The sequence below is a fragment of the Bos taurus genome, chromosome 2 (genome assembly GCF_002263795.3).
Source record: "Bos taurus isolate L1 Dominette 01449 registration number 42190680 breed Hereford chromosome 2, ARS-UCD2.0, whole genome shotgun sequence".
In the NCBI taxonomy this organism is placed as follows: Eukaryota; Metazoa; Chordata; class Mammalia; order Artiodactyla; family Bovidae; genus Bos; species Bos taurus.
Window position 1 is genome coordinate 40,347,198 of NC_037329.1, and position 16,602 is coordinate 40,363,799.

Below are 16,602 nucleotides of genomic sequence, written 5' to 3' on the forward strand. Positions count from 1 at the left end.
CCCTAGAGAAGGGAATGCTGCTTACTCCAGGATCCTTCCCTGGAGAATTCCATGGACAGAAGCTACAGCCCATGGCGTTTCAAAGAGTTGGACAAGAATGAGCAGCTAACACTTTCAACATATTATCATACTTTCCTGGGAGAATGAGGGAAGTACAATATTTTAGAATACTAAATTACATCTTAAAAATATAAAATATAGACTTAGTCAGACAAACTGAAATACTTTATAAAGCCTAAGTGGAAATAAAGCAAGAATACTACCCTTGTTTTTAAGTTTTTAAATGTATGGCCTATCATGACCACAAATATTTGAAGGAAAAAGAATCATTTTCAGAAAGAATGATCATTTCTGCTTAAAAAAAATTGTTTTCTGTGATTTATGTATACATTTTTTCTATCCAAAGCAATTTGCCTTGTATTTATTAGTCTTAAAACCTAAGTTGTAGCTAAACTATTTGAAATTCTTGCAGGAATTCCTGAGAAAATTCAACTCATTCAACTTTCAATCCGGATATTTTTAAAAAGTACATTTGTGTACAAGATAACGTAAATGGTACTTAAGAGAAAGATAGCTAAACTACGATCTGTGCTTTAGAAACTCAGAATCTATTGCAGATGATAACAAATAAATAGATATATAAATAAAAAGATTAAAATGTAGTATGACACGAACTTCATAAAAATACAAAACTTTATTTTCAGAAACTTTCAGTCTTCTGTTGTCAGATTCATTTTTTTATTTTATGTGTTTTGTAAATAAATGATTTCCCACATTATTTAAAACAATTATTTTGGGGAAAAGTAGAGAAAACACAATATTAACATTTATGAAAATAGACTTATTTTCATTTACTCAGGGTAGAGTTCATGATTTGAATGAAGTAGATCCATTCTAAACCAAGGTGGATAATTTTAAATTGATTTTTTGCTGCAGGAAGAATTGTGTGTAAGTTTAATGTTAGGTTATAACATGCAAAGGGTATGTAAAGTTTTATATATTTCTGTGGAATTGGCTCAAATTCATCCTATGGGTTGAGTTGTGTATTTAAAGGACTTTTTGGTGTGGTATTTGAAGAGTCAAATGCTATGTTGACTTACACTTATGCATCATTGTATTATAAAAAGATTCAAGAGAAATTTGGCTATGCCATTTAGCAGGTCTGACAGCCTTTGCAGGAGTGTGAATACTCAAGAGGCCATGTAAAAAATGCAGTGTCTGTGTCTGAACATTTGTGCTCTGTACTGTTGGTTTAGGTTACAAAAGATTATGATGCTTTTTAAAGAAACAGAATCAATTCAATCAATTCTAAATATCTTAATATTAATTTTGATTTTGGTATAAACTTTGGAATGAAGTTTTAGGATATATATCTAGATAATTCAGATTATATAAGCAGCTTTGGCAAAATGATGAATATCTTACTAAAAAAAGGATTATCATTAGGGTGGAACTTGCTTCTGTTCTTCATTTCCCACTTGGCTTCATTGGTGCCAAAAATTATGAATATTTGGAAACACTGTTGGTAATTGAGTTTTTCACTTTTCTTGAGGATGTTTGGCATCATATAGCCATAAGCCTCATCGAATTTTGTATCGTTTACAAATGATTTCCTAACAGAAGAAACTTCACATAAGACATTTGTTAAGAGCATATTACTTAAATTGGTTTGAATACTAAATCCTAATGTCAGTCCTTTCACATCTTATCAAAGAAACACTGTTTTCTTAAAATAATCTTAGTCTTTTAGTAACTGCCTAACATAACACTATTCATAATATAGCATGACTCTTTCCAGATACAGTCACTGAAAATTACGCTTTTTGATCATTTAGTCAAACTTACAATTCTTTAAGAAATGTCTTTCCTTTCTTAGAACTGTTCCCAAAGTCTGGTAATGTGAAGTTAAAAATGTCCTTTCAGGGTTGATGACTTTTCTTTAATGTACTTTCTCCTGTTCACCTAATAGAGTTGTGCATTAATAAAAATCTATAGATTAGCTGTGTAGTTATTTTTCTAATGGAAAAGCTCCCTAAATATCTGGCATTTTGGATCAAATTTTAATGTTTCCAATTTTGAAATCTCAGCATAAAACTGTTGATGTGGTTCCCCTTTGATAAATTATAAAGGTACACTTTAATGAACATTGAATAGGATCACCTTTGCTACTTGGGGTAATAGAATAAAATAAAACAAGCAAACACATTTTTCTTACTGCCACATGCCTCTCCTTAATAATAACTTTTGTCTCTTCTGCAGAAATAGATGCTGTGTAAGTCTCATTAAATTACCTGATGGAATAAATACACAGCCCATAGCTCGGCAGTCCATAGTAAACTGAGCAAGGGTCTTGATATCTCAGAGTTCTGCTTATTTACACATGCCTTGGACTCTTCTCACAGATATGTAAATTATTCTGGTTAAAACTAAATGCTAAAGTCTACACCATTAGTCTTCCACTTCATGATCTCCACATGGGGCTGTTAGAGGGATAATGTACCATACAATACACGGTTTACTTTTAATTAATAGAAAAAAAATGTGAAATGAATATTAAATGTAGTTTAATGTGAGAGAAAGCTCAAAGCAGTTTGGTTATTTATTTATTTAGTAAAAAATATTCAGCCCTGCTTCATCATTAGAAAATTAAGTAATGCATTACTGGACCTGCAGCCTTGCTGGATACTTTGGAAGTAAAAGGCGGCTTGGAGAGGTCTTAACAAACTAGCTAATGGTAACTGGGCCTGGCACAAAGAGGGGCTATTTTAGGAAGAGGTTCAGGAGTTCTGCTCTGTGTCTTTTGAATCCTAACAGAGCTTTTCTGCCAGAGTCTGTTCTGCGCTAAGAATGTCCCCTGTTCTATACTGTACGAATCACAGGATCTGGTGTTAAATCTTAGAAACAAAACAAAACAAAACTCATCAAATAGAGCATTTAATTAAAACACAAGATCTGTTTGTCTGTGTTATAATTCAATGTGTCAAAATTACTGCCTCTGTTTTTAATAAATAGAATTACCAAGTCACAAACAGTTTATCACACAGTTCCCAACGACAGAATAGAATTTTAATTATATAACATTATTTATAGCAATGAAATGATCGTGTTTCATAATATTTGCCAACAGCACAAGTTAGGATTTAAATAGAAAAGCTCTATTAAATAATCACTTCCTCCAGTGGATTCCCTTTTGTCTCATTTGGCTCACCTAGGATAAGGTGAGGACTTTGGGAAAAGACAAAGGACACGCTAGACTCTGGCTAGGCTTTAGGAAATAACAAAGTCCTCACTGAAGGCACTTATTTGCAAGATTAAAGGGTTTGAAGTAAAGCCTGAAATTAGTAACTTTTCATCTCCTCTTTCCCAGACAGCCAGTGTTTTGTAATAAAATAAAGACCTTGCACTTTCAAACCTTCGTGCCAGACAGACTGTGAAACTGAACACTACTCAATTTTAAATTATTCATACATTCTTAATTGTGATGTTATCCTTATAAATGATAGTAATGGTACCGTTTAGAACCTAAAAACCAGCAGGCACCTGCCAGTGAAACGGGTTCATTTAAAGCACAGCCATTGAATCCTTAATACGTGAGGCTATTCGAGAAGACTCAGCTAGGAGAAAGTCAGTAAGACATTCAATTTTACAGTTAGGAATTAGGTAGCTTGACATGATTAGCAGAAGGGAAGTAAAATGCCAGTACTGAATTTACAAACCATTTGGAAAAATCACCCTGCGCTTGGAGAGTACCTGCAGAAAATTCTAACTTTCCTCATAAGACCGTTAGCTACAAATAGTTGTTTTTGTATTGTTTAGCAGAGATCGAAATATACTGTGAATCAAAGAAGATGTGAGGTTGTGAATAAAATGACTTGCTCACTTTAAAAATTATGAAAGTGTGTGTGTGTGTACATGGGTGTGTGCGTGTCTGCGTGCATTTTTGGGTGAATGTGAGCACTTAAAAAAGTTTTCAAGAAAGATCCTTATAGTCCAAATAGATCTTTTAAGAGAAAGATTATTAAGAGAACACAGTTAAATCTGTAAAATGAAGGTCTTTACAAGACATATATACCAAAGTCATTTTACTTTCTCCAACATTTAAAAAAAATGATGTTGCTTTGAATTCATTTTCAGAATTCTTTTAGTGATATCAACACTTGTCATGGTGTTGGGAGAAGAAATGTCTCTCTGAAATGTGGCCATATTCTTTTGGAACATACTTGTTAAAAAAAATAGAAACTTTTTGAGGTTGTGTCATTTTTAGATGGCCATTTTTATATGCATCAATTTCTGTAACCTTTTGAGCAATTTTTTTTTTGCTTTTTTTTTTCTGTTTGTGATTTCAGACTAAATGTTTTTAATAGGAAAAACGAATTTAACTGTTAAATATTTTATTTAACCATCAATTTTCTGACAGACTAAATAAGTAAGGAGATAAGTAGCAAATTTCTATTTGTTCAACTTAGAGTGTAAGATATGCATGTCTCCAGGTCTCTAATGATACTATTTCAGGTATCATTAAATGATTCTAGCCCACATATCATTAAAGGCTTAGAAGAGTGGGTGTTAGTGAATTGCACTAGAATGCCTAAAAATCTGTTATTTATCCCTGAAGTCTTTTCTTGTATCCATAAAAAAAGCAGTCTTTGTCCACAAGTCTAACAGTTCATGAATATAAGATCTTAACGTAATTTTCCACAAAGCCCAACCAAAAAGATTTTTGTTATTCTTCTTTAGTTATTTGATTACTTGGATCTGTTATTTGACCTCACTGAAGTGAATTGCTTTCTACATGTATTTATGCTGATCATATTTTTAATTAGTATAATAAATACAACAGTCAGATAGGAAGCCTACTAATATTGTACCATTAAAATAAGGTGTCTCAGACTTGAAATGTATCCTTTACTTTGAATTTGAAATTTCAGAGTCTTAGAAGTAAATGTAGTTTACATATTTCAAGTATGGATGCTTGATTCAGATTATTTGAGTTGAGATCCAGCACTTACTTGTTTATTTACCTCTTATGGTGTTCTGGGGCATAAAGAAAAAATGAGATCAAATAATGTAAGCATTTATTTATGTGACTGATTTGTAGTTCAATAGCTATGAACTGGTTTGAAGGTCAGTTTTCGGAGAAACCAGCCTTGTACATTATTCTATATGGCCTTGCCAGCAAATGATTGGGTCCTTAGCATGTTGAACAAGTAAAATGCAATGAAAGTCATCATAAATTCAACTTTATTTAGCTGTTCCATTGCTCCTTTAAGCTGCTGGAGGATAGTTCCTACCTTGCTTCTTGGTGAGAGTTCCAATAGGCCCATGACTTCCTGCTCATCTTCAAGTGTCAAAAAAAAAAAAAGACTTTTGTTTCTAGCTCAACATTCAGTTTCAATTCATTAATTGAAATGATCCAATTGCAATAAATAATACAAAACTGTAACATAATTTAATCATAAATCTTTTCTCAACCTCTACTTCATTACTCTGACAAGGGCTGGCATATGTAGTAAAAGATCATCGCAGTTTGTCTTTCTACATCTAGCTTCCAAGGTTGTTGGCTGAAGTTTCAGATTCTGTCAGGTAAGGGTAGGGGCTGGGAGGAAAGGTAGAGGAATAAGAAAATTCAACACATGACACTTTCATGTATATTTGTGTTTCTCTTTAGCATTCCGTTATTTGTATACTTACAGAAATTCATTTTATTTATTTATTTTTTTCAGTCACCAACAAAGGTCTAGTAAAAGCTATGGTTTTTCCAGTAGTCATGTATGGATGTAAGAGTTTAGACTGTAAGAAAGCTGAGTGCTGAAGAATTGATGCTTTTGAACTGTGGTGTTGGAGAAGACTCTTGAGAGTCCCTTGGACTGCAAGGAGATCCAACCAGTCCATCCTAAAGGAGATCAGTCCTGAATATTCATTGGAAGGACTGATGCTGAAGCTGAAACTCCAATACTTTGGCCACCTGTTATGAAGAACTGACTCACTGGAAAAGACCCAGATGCTGCAAAAGATTGAAGGCGGAAGGAAAAGGGGATGACAAAAGATGAGATGGTTGGCTGGCATCACTGACTCAATGGACATGAATTTGAGTAGGCTCTGGGAGTTGGTGATGGACAGGGAGGCCTGGTGTGCTGCAGCCCATGGGGTCGCAAAGAGTTGGACATGACTGAGTGACTGAACTGAACTGAAGTCGTGCCTGACTCTGCAACTCCATGGACTGTGGCAGGCCAGACTCTTCTCTGTCCTCCACTATCTCCCAGAGTTTGCTCAAATTCATGTCCATTGAGTCAGTGATGCTATCGAATCATCTTATCTTCTGCCATCCTCTTCTTCTTTTGCCTTCAATCTTTCCCAGCATCTTTACCAATGAGTCAGCTCTTCCTATCAGGTGACCAAAGTTTTGGAGCTTCAGCTTCAGCAACAATCCTTCCAATGAATATTCAGGGCTGATTTCCTTTAGGATAAATGGTTTGATCTCCTTGTAGTCCAAGGGACTCTCAAGAGTCTTCTCAAGCACCACAATTTGAAAGCATCGATTCTTTGCTGCTCAGCCTTCTTTATGATCCATCTCTCACATCTGTACTTGATTACCGGATAAATCATAGCTCTGCCTATACGGCAAAAACTTTGCCTGATGTGTTGCTTTGTTGGCAAAGTGATGTCTCTGCTTTTTAACATGTTCTCTAGGTTTTTCATAGCTTTCTTTCCAACGAGCAAGGGTCTTAATTTCATGGCTGCCGTCACCATCCACAGTGATTTGAGAGCCCAAGAAAATAAAATCTGTCAAAGCTTCCACTTTTTCTCCTTCTATTTGTAATGAAGTGATAGGACCAGAAGCCAGGATCTTAGTCTTTTTTTTTTTAGATGTTGAGTTTCAAGCCATCTTTTTCACTCTCTTCTTTTACCCTCATCAAGAGACTCTTTAGTTCCTCTTCAATTTCTCCCTTTAGAGTGGTGTCATCTGCATATCTAGGTTGCTGATGTTCAATGTTGTCTTTTTTTCAGATGGCTTTTTTTCATTTCTCTAGTCAGAATTAACTGGCCACTTTTGTGTTCCCATGTGTGCTCAGTCACTCAGTGTGTCTGACTCTTTGTGACCCTGTGGACTGTAAGCCGCCAGACTCCTCTGTCCATGGAATTTTCCAGGCAAGAATACTGGAACAGATTGCCATTTCCTATTCCAAGGGATCTTCCCAACCCAGGGACCTAACCTGAATCTTTTGAATCTCATATATTGGCAGGCAGGCAGGTTCTTTACCACTGCACCACCAGGGAATGCCCAGGGCACTCTGCATATTTTTTTATTAAGACATTTGCCAATTGACATCACAAGTAATTATTTATAAACTCTTTTCCCTTGGTCGACTGTGAACCACATGAAGGAAGGACTGTGTTTAAAACTTGTTCATTCTTTGGGTCTCCAGACAATATCACAACTTCTAAAACATAGCAGCTAATAGCTAAATTGAATTTTTAATCTCATTTGGACAGACTGAATTGATATTTACTTTTAGTTGAGTAAAAATTTACACTTAGACCTACTTGACCTTCCTTATTCTCTCAGCTTGTAAATCTATTAATGCAGTGCTTTTAGTATATGAAACAAATTCAGGCTTATTTATGGAAAAATTCAGGCTTCTTCCTCATATTTGGAATTATTCTTTGGAAAAGTTAAGCATGTAATTCTCTTAACTTTGATAGTGTAAATTTCCCATTAGGCATATTTTCTTGGGATAAGGAATTTATTTCCTTTGGATAGTTCTGATGGTGGCTTAAAATTTTAAACTATTTAATATGTAATCACATTACTTCTAAAAATAAGAGTATAGAAAATTTGAAAAGTAGAAAAAATAATTCATAATGAAATTTCTCACAAAGGGATGGAAAAATACTGTAATATGACTGCTAAATCTGACAGAGTTTAATGACTCCAAGGCAGTGAAGATTCTTTGGCTACATCTGGCCCTGTAATTGATTTACATTGTCGGCCGTGATGCAAAGGGAGTGCCATGTATAAGCCATCCTCATCCTAAACATAATCACTAATCACAGGGTAAGGATTTCTTTCTAGTCATATCCACTCATGTAAATTATTTATGCCATTTTAGTTATTGTGCCATGGTTGAAAAATTAAAGTAGAAAAATAACGTCTAGAACCAAGGAGATGACAACTTGAGTGCATTGTGCTTTCAGTGAAAGAAAGAAAGTGAAAGTGGAAGTTGCTCAGTCATTTCCAACTCTTTTCGATCCCATAGGTAATGTGCTCCATGTAGATGATATACATGTGGCTTTGCTTCTGTTTTTTTTTTCCTCTTCACTAAGTTGTCATTTGTATTCAATAAAATGCAACCAATTTAAGTGTGGTTTGACATGCTTCAGTAATTGTATAAAATCATGTAGATACCACCACTAGCAAGATACATTACTATTATTAGGGTATTTTAAAAGGGAACTTTAGTTGCCTGAAGTGTATGTGGAAGATCAAGATTATGAAACGATCAGAACTGATGCGTACTGAGACTGAAGGAAGGAACTGGACATTTTTTTATTTGAAGACAATTCAACAGTGAAACATGACAGAGTTCTTCATATATTTGAAGGGTCATCATTGAAAAAAAGAATTGGATAATTTCTTAATGTCCTTAAGATACAGAACAAAAAGCAATATGTGAAGACTACAGGCAGGTAGATTTCAGCTGAACTATGAGGATTTTAGGAATTGGTGTCTTACAAAGTAATGAGATTCCAATAGTTGCATGTATTTAACCAAACATTTAACATGTTAGGAATTTTATGGTAAAATTTCCTAAATTGGATGGAGGTTAGAGAGAATGATCTCTAGGTATGCTCTTGTGAAATATTTGTTGAATGAATGAGATCACTGTGGTAGTTAGAAGGCTTAGATAGTGAAATACTCACAGGAGAAATGGGATTTGAGTTGAAGTAGGGAGGCCTTGAGGGTTTCAACTAGGTACAATGGAAGGTGGGTGGAAGTAATAGAAGAAAAGGTATTAGAACGGCAAAGGTATGCAACAACACATTTCCAATCAAATTGGGTTGTTCTAAATAACCACTTGGATTTTATGGATCACAAACCACTGAAATAGGAAGAAAAATATTCTCTCTTACGTTGCTTTCCTTATTCTTCTCTTTATTCTTAAAATGGATTTACACAAAAGAGAAGAAAGACTTTTATCTATTTGAACAAACTCCCTGGTCTCTTAAGCAGAACCAATGATCTTAAATTGACAAATGGCACATAACTACAAACAAATATATAGTTTTCATTTAAAAGCACCATATAGATTTGCTTTTCTTTCAGGCAGATAATGGGGCTTTTTTACTCAGAGTTCAACTGACAGAGAATTGGTAGATTTTCTCTGTAATTTGCTATTATCCTAAAACTCAAAAGCAAACCCAAATGCCATCAGTGGCTATAAGCTGTGATGTATTTGTAAATGGAAATTTGACCACTTCAAATAGCAAAATCTTCATTTCCATTAGAGTTTTATGAACTGTCTGATTGTAGATCAGGATAAAATGTACACTATTCTGTAGACTGCTAGGATATACCAGGCAAGATGATGAAAACAAAGGCAATTATTTGTTCTAGAAATCACATATTTCATTAGGATGTCATGAATGATTATAGCCACATTGGTGCACATTGCTTTTTGTTGGATTTATGCCCTCAAACTTATAAAGAAGTCTTCTGTTTTAGGTAAGAAAATTTGCCTCTGGACATCTTTCTTGTGTATATCTTTTAATTATGAGTTTAAAATACAACATTTTATACACCACCAACATTTAATAAGCACCAATTAATTTGGTAATCATCTTCCCTGTCAACTCACAAAAAACTGCATATAAAAAAAAACAAAGATAAGATATTCCTCATTACTTTTGCAAAGAAAAATAAAGATAAAGGTTAAATAAATTATTTTTGTAGGAATAAACACAGGTAAAAAGCAAAGTTTAATGGATCAGAATTGACAGAAGTGACAAAATATTTTATTAGAAATAGAAGAATGTAAATATGGTTTTGAAAGAGAATCAGGAAAAATGAGAGTTTTACACAGAAAAATGATAGAACTATAACTGCAAAGTTACTGTTCTGAATATCCAAGCTAGTGACCAATTCAGACAAAATATAGGCTATTTTGTTTTTCTTATTCAGATAAAAACAATGTGAATAGAAAGCCAAAAGTCTTAGACTTTCGTTCTTCTTGAGGGAACTGACAAGAAATATTCCTGAATGAAACAGAAGTGTTTGCCTACCCTGTTGGCATAAATGAATGTTCTTAAAATAAGTTTACTAGAAAATTTCTTCTTTTGTGTGGTTTGAGAAATAACAGACATAAAGGATAGGATCCTCCTTTCTCTAGATTCATGGTCTTTGTACACCTCCATATTGGATGTAGGAACAGCCCTTTGATTATCCTTGCTATCTGGGAATAGGTTATCTGGATTTGGCTATCCAAGTTTGCTATTGGTTTTGTGGTATTATTGTAGGTTGAGAAATCTTCACATCTGTGTAATCCTTGATGGTTTTTTCTGTGAAGTAGAGTTATAATATGCCCAATTAGGGCATGTTCGGAGGTTGACTCTACTACTTTTTAGTTATGCTACTTTGTACAAGTTATTGAACTATTTTGAGATTTAGATTTTCACCATGAAGTGGGTTTTAAAAATACTCAGTTTAGAGGGATTGATGTGAAGACTAGAGAATGCATGTAATGTCAAGTTTATAATACATGAAACAAAGATAAACCACTATATTTATTGTTAGGGGGGATATAATTAGAAGACATCATCATGTTTGAAAGGAAGCAATGTGATTCATTTGCTGTCGATTTGGTCAAACCTGAAGGGTACCAGGCTCAGCTATACTGGGAACTTCACAATCTTGGCTCTAAATATTTTCATCGTCATTCATTTTTAGTTATTCATTCAACAGGCATCTGTTAAGTGCCCACTACATTTCAAGCACTACTCTAAGTTCTAAGGATAGTCAGCCCTCAGTATCTAGACGCAATTGAATCTAGGACCAGCACCTCCACTCCTGCCACCCTATACCAAAACCTGCAGATGCTCATTACCTCATATAAAATGGAACAATATGTGTACATAGCCTAGGCATATAGACTATGCACATAGTCTATCCTCTCAGACACTTTAAATCCTCTCTAGATTACTTATAATTCCTGGCAGGCTACAGACCATAGGGTCGCAGAGAGTTGGACATGACTGAAACAACTTAGCAGGCTGGCACATGGTGTGGAAGGGGGACCACTTATTGCTGAGTGTGATCATTATCACATGGTGGGAGTAGTAGAAAATGAAGCTTTCAAAGTACACAGGGATCTGGATACCATTCCATGGGAACAGAGGTGGCCCTGATGATGTTTAGCAGAAGTCAGATACCAGATTTTCATTTTATAAAGATCCTTTGAGCATCAGTGTTGAGTATGTACCTGATAAATGGGAGGTAGATACAGGGAACTAGCTGGAAGTCACGAGAGTGCATCCCCTCATAAAATCTATTTCCAATAATTTACTATTGCAATGACTGTTAATCCAATTCAGTTAACATTTACACATTAGCACTCTATGTGATTATGCCCATTAATGAAAATGATCAATATTGCTTCAAAAATATTTATGTCACTTTCTCCCGAAGTCTTTGTTCTACACAGCAAAAATAAATTAATGAGGTGATTTGAATAGTCAAATATAGTTATCATTTTGTGTTTATTAAAGCTATTCTCCCAACAAACTTATTTTGCTATCTGCAGAATTATACTATGCAGATGTGTCAGTATGCACATTTAAATAATAAATACCCCATATACCCAAAACCTAGTTTAAGAAATAAAGTTTACCAATATGATTCAAAGCCACTTGTATGCCTGTCCCATCACATTCTCTCCCTGCTCCATTATCTATAATTTTACACACCTGTTTTATTTTCCGTAAGAACTTTGTCATCTTACAATTTCTTTGTTTAAACTCTTCCTCCTGCCCCCATGGCAACCTAAAAGAGGATTAAGATTTGTAGTGTCTACCCTGTGTCTGATTGATGTGCGTGAGAATATTCCCCAGTTGGTATTATAGCACAGAGCTGGTGAGGTGAAAGCACATTTTATGTTAGCACAGAGTCAAAAATACTTGGAGCACTGGAATGCACATATGTTATCTTTGAACTCCTGCCAAATCATAAAAGGATGTAAAGAGATATAAAAACTATTCTACTATAGAATGAAATATTGTCATCAAGATCATACATTCTTTGGTGTCAGTCATTCAGATTTTCTTTGAAACAATATTGACTATTAATTCCTCCTCTCTTTTCTAGGTCAATAGTAACTATTTTTTAGGTCTTCTTTGACTTTTTACAAAACACCACTTCTACAAAGCCCTTTAAATAGTGTCAGCAGAACGTATTCAATGAACATTAGCTCACAGTGTTGTTGCTGTTATTGTCATTATCACTGTCACCTCTGTCCCACCATAGATATCCTATCATTTAATTAAGAGAAATACAGTAGTGAGAGAAGTTATTGTATAATTTGGGAAATTTTTGCTACATTAATGGTAAAGCACTACGTTCAATATTTTGGTAGTTTTACAGATAAATGGAAATTCAGTGACCCTAAATTAGATTTTTATGCAACCTGTCTTTCCATTTCCATCAGTATGATCAACCCTTTTTAAAGCATCATTTTCTATATTATTTAAAACATGAAAGCAGCAGCTCAGCAGTATTTCTTTTCTTCCTGAGCCCACTGAGACAGCCCTGACATAGCTCTAGGTAGAGTCACATGAGCAATTCTGACCAGTAAAATATGTTACTTCTAAATGGCAGCAATGAGAAGCCTCTGCATGATTGTCCTGTCTCTATTCCTCCAGTAGTATTCATGGAAATTGTTTGTTGGGAAGGTGGAGAAGCAAGGTTGAAATATCTTAGATTATTAAGAGGCGGACACAGAAGACCGCTGCCCAGGAGGGTGACTTGACCTATAGCGCACTTTGCATCAAGTAGAAATAAATTATAGGTGTTAAGCCACTGAGATTTTGAGGTTGTTTGTTACCTAGTCTGTCTTGATTAGTACAAAGTACTACTTTATTTTTTATGCACAACTAATACTGGCATCCTTGTCTTAGAGAAGAAGAGCACATTACTCATCTTAATAGACTCTCACTGTACTAAAAGGGTGAAGACTTGGGAGATAAATATTTATTGCTGTTGGAGTTCACTTGCTTTTATTCGGTATTCTAATGGTTGTTCCCAGATACTTAAGTATATCTAATAAACTGACTGTAACATTTCATCATTTTAACATATAAATACAGAACATCACATAATACCTTATTGCAAGGATTAGTGTTGGCTAAGAATATACATAGACAGATATACTAATCTTGAATCCTATTGCCATCACAAATGAAGTAATCCAGATGATGATGATCTTAGAAGAATAGGATCTAATATTAAATTTAATCATCAGGTTATTTTGCCGATGGCAGTTTGTTGTGGGTGGAAAACTTTTTATCTAAGACTGAACAGGCCACAACAAATGCTAATTGGACAGAGTCTGTGGCTAGCCACTAGCCTAAATTATGCTCCAGGAAGAAATTACCTCAAAAATGATTTGCAACAAGTTTGATACCCAATTGTATTACATACCCATTTTTGATAATATGGCTCTGCTCTGGGTCCTCATCTTCATTCTAAGATTCAGGCTGAAGGAGCAACTGCTATCTGAAATATTTCTGGTCTTGAGCTATGCTCACTAGCTTGGTTTCTCCAGTGGTGAAAGCAGCTGTGGTCCTCTGAAGAGCCGGTCACTGTGATCCATGGTCGCTCCTGCTATGAGACTGATCCTCAAAGCCTGTATTCTTCTTCGTTGTTCATGGCCATATTTGTACATCTCAACTTTACTAGTGTCTGGGTAGGGTGAAATCAAAGAGAATCACTCACGTGGTGCCCGAAAAGACTGGAGAACCCAGTCTCTCATCCTCCTCTTCCTTTCCTGGTGAAAGGAACTCTTTCTAGCTGGGGTGTCCCCTCTTCGTGCTGTACACTGGCAGCTTAGAGGATCAGATATTATAGGGAAAATGAAGCTGTTCTTCCCTTTTCATTCAATTATTCTCAGTTTTGTTTGTTTCACTGTGTTGCTGATGTTTTCTTAAGTGAACTGCACTCTCCCACAACTGTTATTGAGGGATAGCTGTCTAATTGTTGATCTTTGTGGTCATGGAGGCTGGGGTCTCCTACTTTGCCATTTCGGCCCCTTTCCTCCTGTCTCAAAATGCATTTCTTTATTTGGCTTTAGAGACAACATAATATCATATTTCGTACTTAACTGGCCTTTACTTCACAGTTTCCTTTGTTTGCTTCCTCTGTTCCACCTCTAACATTGGAGGGTACTCAGGCCAGGCTGTGCTCCTTTTTATTTGGTCTATTTATATAAACTTTTCAGGTGAGATCTTTTAGTCTTAGGGCTGGAAAGAATCTCAATTTATCTCCAGCATCAACTCGGCATTCTTAACAGGCATGACTCTAAGATTCCAGAAGTCAAATCATGGCCAAAGCAGAACTTCTCTTCTCTCCTGTACTTGCCCGTATGAGTAAATCGATCCTGTCTACATGGTGATCACCAAAAATCTTGGGATTATTCTTTCTATTAGGTCTGCTACCATCTTTTCTACAAATATATCCTGTGAATTTTACTTCCAAAATACAGTCCAAATTCATCCAATTATTTCAATTACCCCACATTTTCTCAGCAGTGGTCACAGGACTGGGAAAGTCAGTCTTCGTTCCAATTCCAAAGAAGGGAATTGCCAAAGAATGTTCAAATTACCATATAAGTGTTCTTATTTCACATGCTAGCAAGGTTATGCTCAAAATCCTTCAAGCTAGGCTTCAGCAGTACATGAACCAAGAACTTCCAGATATACAAGTTGGATTTTGAAGAGGCAGAAGAACAAGAGATCAAACTGCAAACATTTGCTGTATCATGAAGAAAGCCAAGAGTTCTGGAAAAACCTCTACTTCTGCTTCATTAACGATGCTTAAAGCCTTTGACTGTGTGGATCACAAGTGTGAAGAATTCTTAAAGAGATGGGAGTACCAGACCATCTTATCTATCTCCTGAAAAACCTGTATGTGAGTCAAGAAACAATAGTTAGAATTGGACATGGAAAAACTGACCATGTTTTGGACATGGAAAAACTGACTTTAAAATTGGGAAAGGAGTATGACAGTATATCATCACCTTGCTTTTTTATTTAACTTACATGCAGAGTGCATCATGTGAAATGCCAGACTGGATGAATCACAAGCTAGAATCAAGATTGCTGCGAGAAATATCAACAACCTCAGATATGCAGATGATACCACTTTAATGGCAGAAAGTGAAGAGGAACTAAAGAGCCTCTTAATGAGGGTAACAGAGGAGAGTGAAAAAACTTCTTCAACATTCAAGAAACTAAGATCATGGCTTCCAGTCCTATCACTTCATGACAAATGGAAGGAGAAAAAGTGGAAGCATTGACAGATTTTATCGTCTTGGGCTCCCAAATCACTGGATGGTGACTGCAGCCATGAAATTAAAAAGCGCTTGCTCCTTGGAAGGAAAGTTATGACCAACCTAGACAACATATTAAAAAGCAGAGACATCACTTTGTCAACAAAGGTCCATATAGTCAAAACTATGGTTTTTCCAGTAGTCATGTATGGATGTGAGAGTTGGACCATAAAGAAGGCTGAATGCTGAAGAATTGATGCTTTCGAACTGTAGTGTTGGAGAAGACTCTTGGGAGTCCCTTGGACTGCAAGGAGATCAAATCAGTCAATCCTAAAGGAAATCAATCCTTAATATTCATTAGAAGGACTGACGCTAAAGCTCCAATACTTTGGCCACTTGATGCAAAGAGCCAACTCATTGAAAAAGACCCTGATTCTGGGAAAGATTGAAGACAAGAGGAGAAGTGGGCAACAGAGGATGAGATGGTTGGATGACATCATAGACTCAATGGACATGAGTTTGAGCAGACTCTGAGAGATAGTGAAAGACAGGAAAGTCTGGTGTGCTGTAGTCCATGGGGTCACAAAGAGTTGGACATGACTTAACAACTGAACAACAGTAATAAAAACTTCTGTTTCAAGCCATTTTCTGTTGTTTGAACTACTGTAACAATCAGCTAATAAGCTTGTTTAAAGCTCTGATTCTTTGAATCTCCCCACTGAAGCCTGAAGAGCTTTTGAAATCCTACACTGCACACATATTTCCAGGCTTAAGAACTTCTAGGAATTTCTAATGAAAATAAGCTTATATTTGCCCTTTGACCTTTTCACTAACTCCTCATTTTACTTGGATATTCTTCCCATAGATTTTATCACAGTTAACTTCTTTGTGTCATTTTGATCTTGCATAAATATCACATCCTCAGAGATAACTTCTGAAATCCTCAGTTTAAATTTGCATTCACTATCACATTGCACTCTTAATTTTCTTCCAAATACTTATAACTACCTGAAAAGCTTCTTGGCTATTTGTTTGTTGATTTTCCTTTACTTGCAGTGCAAGCTCA